This window comes from Apis dorsata, unplaced genomic scaffold (genome assembly GCF_000469605.1).
Source record: "Apis dorsata unplaced genomic scaffold, Apis dorsata 1.3 scaffold_247, whole genome shotgun sequence".
Classification (NCBI taxonomy): domain Eukaryota; kingdom Metazoa; phylum Arthropoda; class Insecta; order Hymenoptera; family Apidae; genus Apis; species Apis dorsata.
The window spans coordinates 508,465-518,048 of NW_006263526.1; the positions used below are offsets into that span (position 1 = coordinate 508,465).

The following is a 9,584-nucleotide window of genomic DNA, read 5'->3' on the forward strand; positions in this document are numbered from 1 at the left end:
AATAATCTTCGTAACCGTGATAATCAACGACGTAACCACCAGCTGGATAATCTTTACTCAAATAAATATATATGCGTGGTCACGAATAGATATTTTTTTTTTTTTTTTTTTTTTTTTTTTTTTTTTTTTTTTTTTTTTTTTTTTTTTTTTTTTTAGAGAATTTTTATCGTAGTATTTCATAAAAAATTTCATAAAATAAATAAGTAATTCAAAATAAAAGTTCTGTTATCCAATTATTATCATTTACAGTATATAAGGTATAATTAAATATAATAATTATCTTTATCATTTTCTTGAAAAAATAATTCGAGATTGAAATTTTTTAAATTTTCTTTTGCTTCTGTTGTAATTAATTTCTTGATAGAAAAGATTCTCTAATATTTTAAAAATCGATCAAACCAGAAGAAAAAGTCTCTCTCTCTCTTTCTCTCTGAATTTGACTTAAATTCTTCCGAAACGATATGAATTTTTCTCGAACGTCGATTTCAATCCTATTCCAACCGAGTGAACATCTGACTGGCTCTAATCGTGAGATTCACAATCAAAAATAGAATTCATCGACTGTCGAACGTTTTTCTCGCTTTTAGAAATCGTATACACGACTTAAATTCCTTCGCAGCCGAAGAAAAACGCAATATTGACTCTGTCCTTTCCAAAACTTCAACCATTCTTATGTCAGCATCTTGAAAAAGATTCCTCTGTCATTTTCACGTGAACAAAATACCTATCCTTTCCATCGTAGCTACCTGGTCGTCGAATATTCGTCGAATGAATTTTTCTGTCATGATATTTTCGATTCCATTTATCTCAGAGTTGTTCCTCGATGATCAGAGAAGACTATATCCAGTTTTTGCCAAGATTTTGGGGATTCGTTAGCGAGGTAGTCACAAAATTCTCTAAAAAAAAAAAAATAATTAGTGACCAGGTTACACTTTATTTCAAAGTTGAAGCGAAATATTGTAATGTTTTTAATTTAAGGTATTTATTCTTATTTAATTTATATACAGGTACGTATATTATATAGTAGCAATTATGATAAAAAAGTTTTGGGATACAAGATGTTTAACGTCAGATTAGAACGTTTAATTTCTCATTATGATTTCTCATTCTTATTAAAAAGAAAATAGAATGAATGAAACGTTGAAGATTGTCGGTTAGTTTTTGAATAAACTGCAGATATCTTCGTATGAAGAATGACTCATTCAGTACTAGCAATCAGTGAATTTGCTACGCATGAATCAAAAGTTAACCTAAGTGTCGATTCGAAATACTGTGCTAGAAGAAGTTTCCTGGAAAACATTTTGCAAATTAGTTGACTCATTCTTAATCATTATATATAACTACAGGAAGGAATTGTTCATACATAATAGTTGGATATTGAATATACTACTGTGATTTACTTTTTTTTAAAGAACAAAATTATTTCATATAATTTCACGTAAGAATAATCAATTTTTAAACTCAAATTCACAAAGTTTAAGAAACTATCATACCCAAACCATTGAGAGAACTTTAAAATTAACACAGTAAATGGTAATCATCATCATCCATTGAATCTCGTTCATTCCCAAACACTGAATCGTTTTGATTCTCGTAATCGAATGAAAGCACAGCATCCATCTTTAATTTGCTAAAAGTCGGCAGTTGCACGCTTCATTTCGATATAACCCACGAACGAATGGGTGAAAAGGAAGGGAAAAAGGGATGGATGCGTCTTTTCCCACCGATTCTTTGACCGGTCATCGCCTCTTTCGAGCGTTGAAAGCACGTGCCCCCGTGAAAAGCTGGTTGGTTTCGACTGAAGGGGAGGAACGAATGATAAAAATTAGTATGCATCCACGACAAAGTTTCCAACGGAAGCCGCAGTCGTCCATTAAGGTAAATCCAAAACGGCCGAGGAAGCAACTTTTCACCGTTTCCTCTTTCACGTTTGTCCCCAACTCCGCGGTTTTTCCATCGTTGGATCGGCATTGAAAATTGCGCAGAGAATCCCTCTTTTAATTGAACGTATGGAATATCTTTACTGTGGATTATCAACATCGAGAAATTTTACGTCTATGCATTTTTATTCATGGATTATGATGTTTTTATTATTTATTCTTATTAAGAAAAATATTATTAGAGGTAGATGGATTTTTTTTTTCATTGTTTTAAGAAAATCGTATATTTTATAGTTTACTTCTGATAGATATATCAATGGATCAAAACGTGTATTTATTAAAGAAATATTTAAATTGGAAAATGAATTTTGTACGATGCGAATCTCTTTTCTTGATTTAAATTTTATTTTGCTTGAATTATTATTCTCGAGAATTTTTCCCTTTTTATTTTTATTTTTATTTTTATTTTGCACAGGATGATGGATTATCGCGAAGGGAAAAATATAATAAGGAGATGAAAAAGTGAATTTTTTTCATCGTTTCAGGAAATTGAATTTTATTATTACGCCGCATTTTTTTTTTTTTTCTTTCATTAGTTTATTTTGATATCAATCTAATTTTTCCTCGCGAGATTCTAAATCGCTGATCGAATATTAAAACTATTCGAATTGATTTAAGCTCAAATTAATCGATTTTCTCAATTTTCGTTTAAGCTCTGTAAACTTCTCCGTTACGAAGATTAGATATCATCATCGCAACAACAATAGAAGCGTGCAATAGACATTTGAACACCTTAGGCGATACCACGTTTCGAGCAATCCCTGTCTCCTTAATGACTAAGCAAATTTTATCCAGGCATTCCATTTAATTTACCCCATCTTAATCTCAATCAGATCGACTCACCTTCAAACCTTCCAATTAATTCTTTTAATTATTTAAAATAAAAAACTGAATTTTATGAATCATCCTCGATTAATCCTATATATTGCATTGACTTCTCCAATGATGTTTTAAAATTATTTAAAGGAATACTAGAATCGCTAGAATACTTGTACTGGAGCGAAAGAGGATGAAAAATGGAAAGGAGAGGAGGAAAGGCAGTCGGGTCGAAAGGGTTAAGGGTGATTTCCTTTGGTCGATGGCACAGTTCCACGGTTCTCGCCTCGATCGCCTTTCGTAGTAAATTAAACGAAACAACCGTGCTGACCTAAAACACGAGCCGTCGACCCTGGCCGTGTTTCCGCGCCGTTCTCGGTGTGTACAGGGATCGGTAATGGATACGCTTTCCACGCGGCTAACAGGGTTACCTGGGTTGCCTTTCGCGGCTCCGCTCGATCGATCGATCCTCTCTCCCTTTCCCTCCCTCTCCCTTTCTCTCTCTCTCTCTCTCTCTCTCTCTCTCCCTGCGCTCCGCATCAATAGAGTGGAGGATCCGTCGAATGTACGTCCTCGTCATCGACGACGACGAGGACTAATGGGGTTCGAGTTCAATGGCTGGAGAACGCGCCACCTCGTTATCGAGAAACACGTTTCATAATTAAGCGTAATAACGTCTACGAGGTTGCCGCGTCCAAACTGACACGGTACGTTTCGTAATTAAAATCGGAGGAGGGGGTTCTGCGCGAAAGTTTATTTATCGATGGACAAAGGAAAATTTCGAGGAAGGGAGGTGTCGTATTTCTTCGATTCGGGGATAGTTGCACTTCAATGTATGCACTGCGATTTTAGGATATCAGAAATCTTCTTTCGATTAATTTTTCCTTTTAATCGGGGATCTATTAGGGTAGGTATGGCCGTGTAATTCTTTTAAATGAATAATAATTTTCTTTTCTACGGTACGGCTTGATGGCCGATATATAAAAAAAAAAGAAAAACGTGCCAAATATTTTTTCGAGATATATATATCTCTCTCGGGCAAGTTTCTTCGAAATCGACGTGTACGATACGTTTCCCTTACAAGGATCGATACTGAATCACGGCCTATCATTATCGCGATCCTCTTTCCGGAAAGGCTATATACGCAATTCCTCTTTACGTATCTGGAACACGGCCAAAGGGGAGGGAGTCCCTCGTTTCCCTCACCGGAAAATCGAAACGCGCGAACACCTTCGATTAATTGCACCTTTGCCCAACCAATCTTCAATCTTTCCCGTGCGGATCAAATCCGCACGATTTCCCGTTTTGTATCTCAATTTTTCCGTACGACTGACGAAAGTGTATCGTTTTCTTTTTTTTTTTTTCTTTTTCTCTTGCTCCAGATAAGCGTGGTTCCTCTCCTCTTTGCATTTTAAGCTCGATGCGCTCGATTCTTCCTTCGGTAAAATAATAAACGAGAAAGAAAAATGGAGGATCTGACGGTGGTGGTAGAGGACGACACGGTCGAGCCGTTTAAATTATGCAGGATGTTAATTGCACCATGGTATAAGGCAACGTTTACGCGACTCTCGACGAGACACGTATTAATTAGCGTCTCGTGCAGAATTAAACGTTGCAACGTATGCAAACCAGCGCGAGATACGTTACCTTAAGTCTTCTCTCGGCTTAAGATCGCGGTGGATAGAGAGGAGAGGAAGAGAGAAAGAAAGAGAGAGGGAGGGGAGATACTCTTTATCTCGTGCGTGAATTAATTCGCTTAACGCCGTGTTAACGCGGAATTCTTGTTTATTCAGACGACGAGATCGAGTTCGATATATCCCTGGATCTTTTTTTTATACAATGGATATATACAAATGATGAAAGTTGTTTTAAAGTGATACGAGATAGTATATACAAGAATCGATTTGATTTAATAAAAGAAGAAAAGGAATATATTCTTAGAATTGTTGGAGGTTTTTTTAAAAATGGATAAAACGTGTTGAAAAGAGATCTAAGGTGTACTTTATATTTCACTAACCCCTTTCTTGTAATACAATATACTTTATTAAACTTATCACTATCGAACTCGAAGATTTTAGCTCTTTTTTTTTTAAAATTCGAGTTACAAGATAATAAAATTTTGTAAATAGCCAATACTGTAGAACATCTTATGTCCAATTTTAACTTTCATCGTTCATTTTCAGCTTGCACGAGCTTTATAAACGATTATTTATTCCTCTTCGTAAAAAGTAACAATAGAATTTTCTTGGTTATCCGATAGATAAGATAATGGCATAAAGTTTCAAGTTCCAAGAAATAGATAATTGAATCGAAATAACGTTGCACGTGGAATTGAACGCGTTTTCCATGGAATTGTTGCCTTGGTCATTTATTGCATAACGCTATATAATGGGAACGACATTTAGCGTTATCGTACCAGTTTCCTATTCGACCTAACAATTAACACGAGATTGCCAGATAGCGCGTTAATAGAAATAAAATTATTTTGTCGACTTCGTGCTTACGATTCTGCTTCGAAGTGTGTGATTAAAAGAGGATGCATGAAAATTCATGAATGATGAAGAATCGAGAAATATTTTTGCGTTCTCCAAAAAATTTGTTTTTTAAATTTTTTACCTTTTTGCAATTTTAAAATTTATTAAAATTACCATAAGATAAAGATAAATCTCCATATCGAATATTTTGGATAATTAAAATAAATGAATATAGACAGAGACATTTAAAAATTCGCCTTAGATTTTTCTCAATAATTTAACGTAAAAAATCTCGATTATTTTTCTCGAATTTAAAAGAGAACATCTTTTAATACTTACTCTTCCTCTAAAACTATCTGGATTTCCGGGACTTTCTCTCTTTATTTTTATATTTATATATAAAAAAAGAGATTGATGATTCGCGAGTCGAAATAATTCTTCAAAGGGGGAGAATCCGACACTCGGATAAAAGGAAGAATTTATGATACGGTCGCGAAATGAAATTCCCTTGACGAGTCGTGCCGCGAATTACATGCTTGTACTCGTCATGCTTTCTCGCGAAACCACTGACGATGTCGTGGTTTTGTTCTTCAACCACGAACACGAACACGAACCCGCGACGATCCACCGTTTAATCGTTCGACGATAGCGATGCTCTATCCCGATCTCCGCCACGTGTTTCCCTTCCCTTCCTCCTCTTCCTCCTCCTCTTTTTTCCACTTTTCAACCAGCCCCAGAATTCGCAAGATTTTATTTCCAGATTATCCTGGCCCGCAATTCCCCTCGAAATTGCTGCCATTTCTCGCGCAAACGAGCCATTATGCAAGCAAAGCCCGCGTGTAAGCACTTTATATTTCAACCGGTTGCTTTCCTTCCATTCGAAACGCCAGAATCAGACTGCGCGGATCCCCTGATCCCTCGCGTTTCCTCCGCCCGCCATCACGATTTTCCCCGATTCGAATGAAATTATTAAAATTCTTCCTTAGAGGGACGTCGGTTTCGAACGATCAAATTGTTATTTTTTTTTTCAAGATTTAAATTATGATATATGGATATTTTGCATGAATTTCGAAATTATTACGAACGACGATATCTTCAAAAGGGATTGCAAAATGGTTTTTGTCTTGTCGCGTAAAGGAAATTTTTAGGAATTCTTCTGCAATGAAAATTTTCAGTGGTTAGAATATAATAAGACAGAAATGACACGAGCGATCTGTTATCGTTGACGCTAATAAAGATTGAAGATTTTCTATTCTAATTTCCATTAACCAGCCATCTTGATTTAAAAATAAAGTATTATATCATCTCTTACGAGAGAGATATATTTTTATATAAATTACAAAAAGAAAAGGACCATTGTGAATTATTGGATAATATTAATCAAAGGGGGGAGGGAGTTTTCTAGCACACGAAACGTGCTTATTAAAATAAAAATATCTTACTTTGGAAAAGGACAATTAACTGGATCGTGGAGGCGATCGATGAAGATTTCGCGCGGTTATCGAACGTTGTAGCACTTTCTTCGTCGGTTAAATACTCGGATTCATTGTTCGTGAACGGTGGAGGAAGAGGATGATGAACAGAGGGTTGATGGCTCGACTAAAGGAGATTAGATAGAGTACGTAGGGAGAGGTCTTAGTCAGCATCTCCCGGCTTCTTTCTTTCCGTGAAACGGCCATGGTCTGAAATGAAATATTGAAGTAGATAGACCTTCCAACGGGCTATCGACTAAACTCCAAAAAGTATATTCAAGAAAAAAAGAAAAGAAAAAAGAAACATTAAACATTCATCGAATTTTTAACTAAGAAACGAACATTGAGATATATCATTCTGTATATATTTTTAAAATTGCAATTGTTGTTCAAAATGATAAAAAAAAAAATTCTAGCTGCTGCTGAAACTTTAATTTCTAGATTCGAAAAGACCACGTGTTAGATTTCTTTCGTCAAATTCCGTAGATCGTAACTAATAATCCACCGAACGAAACGCGTTGGATTAAAATGTAACAGGATTTCGAGATATTTCCTTCTTCCTTCCCCGTTGAAAAATCACGTTCTCCGCGCCGATTCTCCCTCTCCTTCCACCAGACAAGACCAGACCCGTGGGATTATCTTTCTATTTTGCCAGTTCGAGGATGAAAAAGGTAAAATTGACGCGAACTCCCTCGGCGACTTGTTACGGTTTGTGTTCGAGATTAGACCACCCTTCAACCTTCCCCAACTCCAACCTCCTCCCCAATCCGGTAGAAAAATTGTCTTTCATCGAATCCCGGAAATGCCACGAAAGCAATCGCATTTCCCGCGATCAGCCGATCCGAGACATCGTTCTTCCTGTGTTTTGTTACTTCTGTTACTGGAAACGAGATCGTTTCTACCATCGTTTAATCCTTTTTTCCTTGCAATTATCTCTAAATATATTCTCTCGAAGTAATGCAATTTTTATTTATAATTTCTTTTTTTTTCTAGGGATAAATTTAAATAATCGTTGGAAGATTTTTTTTTAAAGAAATTCTAATAATTTTCTCTTTACGAATTTCGAGATTTTTGCGTTTTAAGTTTCTCTGGAATCTGGAAAGATATCCGTGGATTTATACAACACAAATTTCTCGCTTTTTCTTGTAGAAATATACAAAAACATAAATACTCCATCTACGAGATTCCATAGTATAAATATCACTTTCCAAAACAATATTCGACGTAGAAAAAAAAATCTTTGAATTCTTCCACGATCCATTGAATCGTCCCTCCAGTTGAGAATCACGTATCGACCGAAGTCGCCCTTTCCTGGGCTGGAACATCGTTCAAAAGATATCCAGGGACGCGGCGTGGTGTCGCGTGTAACAGAATCGTTTCAGCTCGAGCACGAAAGCTGACTGCACAATATTTCCGCGTTAACGATAACATCGACAGCCGGCGGAGAAATAGAATTTGCCGGATCGATTCGAAGGACCGATTAATTCCACCTGTGCGTCGTCGTCAGACCCAAGTTTTCCTTCGATCTCCTTTGTCGACCATCCCCCCGTCTCGATCCCTTCGGGCACTCGCCCACCCTCCCATGAGATTGTGTATGCGTTCACGGCCCATTAGTCCAGACAAGCACATCCTATTACGCCCGTATTTGACAGAGGAACGACGAAATCTCGGCAAATTTTCTAAGAGAAAAGACAAAGAGAGAGAGATAAGATATAAAGTGTCTTATCTGAAATTAGCTCTCGATTTTTATTATTATTGTTCGCAATGGAAATTGAATAGTTTGGATAATTTTCTACGAACAAATATATACATTTCTTGCTATGGGTAATATAATAATAATAATGAGAGATGTGATAATTTAAAGGAATGAGATTGTTGTCCTATGGATGAAGAAAAATTTGAAAGAGGAAAAAAGTATCAATAAATATTAAGGAAAGAGAAATTCTTTTGATCTATAAAATATAAAATATCGTAACGAAATTCGTAGAGAAAGAAAAGATGTATTCATTTGTGAAAATATTTCGTTTGAATTATTTTTTCCTTAATCAATTTTTATCAATTTTTAAATATTTTAATTTTAGATATATGTATATATTTGTGATGGAACCTCAAAGGAACAATAATACCTTCCGAACATAGAGAGTTCATTGAACATAACTCTGAATTTGCTATTAAAAGCGCACTTGATTAAATTCCCTTCACTCGAACGCTCTCGTACTTCACTACACAATTTTGTTGAAATGTTTTCCACTCAATATATTACCGCCGTAAAATCCTTTTGCTCCGCGGAGGATATTAAATCGTTCCTCGCTCGAATCTCTTTCCTTTGTAATATCTCAACTTTGTATTATCGCTCCTTTTGCTTCGATATCCGAATTCTACTTGGTAAATAAATTATATCTATCTATAGTTATCTTCCTATTATCAATAATATAATTATTTTTCTTCCTAATTAAAATTTTTCTAACTTTCGTTAACAAAATGTTATTCTTTCGATTAAATTATTATAATATCACAATTTGCGAGTCAAAAGGAGGAGCTTAGTTTAAAAATACAGCTTTTCGGATATTATTATTCTTATTTTAAACCCTGTATTACTCTTCTATCGATTCAATATCAATATCAAAAAAAGAAAAAAAAAAAAAAAAAGAAAGCAAAATATCGACAAATATAATACATGATCAATTTCCAATGCGAGGAGTCCAGCAACCTGGATCGGAATTTTCCGTTTTACGTCATCACTTTTTCAACCATGGATGTGCGCTCACACAAAGGGTAAAAATAACGCCGGTTAAAGTTAAACGTGACGTCATGTCACCCCTTTCGCCACGTCTCGCCGGTTCACCCTTTTCGACGAGCTTCCCACCACCAAAGGGAATCAG

The 9,584-nt window shown here is 35.6% G+C and overlaps 1 protein-coding gene across 2 annotated transcripts in view; it reads left to right on the forward strand.

Annotated features, from left to right (window-relative positions):
* Window positions 1–9,584, forward strand: part of LOC102672753 (zinc finger SWIM domain-containing protein 8) — a 73,243-nt gene that overhangs the window by 34,931 nt on the left and 28,728 nt on the right. The gene's annotated exons all lie outside the window — the stretch shown is intronic.